The sequence below is a fragment of the Olea europaea genome, unplaced genomic scaffold, assembly GCF_002742605.1.
Source record: "Olea europaea var. sylvestris unplaced genomic scaffold, O_europaea_v1 scaffold792, whole genome shotgun sequence".
Lineage (NCBI taxonomy): Eukaryota > Viridiplantae > Streptophyta > Magnoliopsida > Lamiales > Oleaceae > Olea > Olea europaea.
In genome coordinates this window covers 277,050-277,358 of record NW_019266348.1, presented here as the reverse complement: position 1 = coordinate 277,358, position 309 = coordinate 277,050, and positions in this window count along the sequence as shown.

Below are 309 nucleotides of genomic sequence, written 5' to 3'. Positions count from 1 at the left end.
GAAGAAAAATATATTTGGCCTAACAAATGTCTATTAAAATTTATAAAATTTTTACAGGGACTAAAGAATTCATAAATTTACCATATATAAAAATTTGGGGTTTCAACGATAACATTTGAAGCACAAAAATATTACTCGAATATGCTAGACAGGAATCTCGGATTTGACACGATGCAGTTTACTAAAACGGGCATAACTTTATTTTTAGATAATATTTTCGAGAAACTCCAAAGGCCACTATTAGAAGACTCATAAACCTTTCAAACCCCACTGATTTCACTTAAAAACATGCACCGTAGCCCAAGTTAT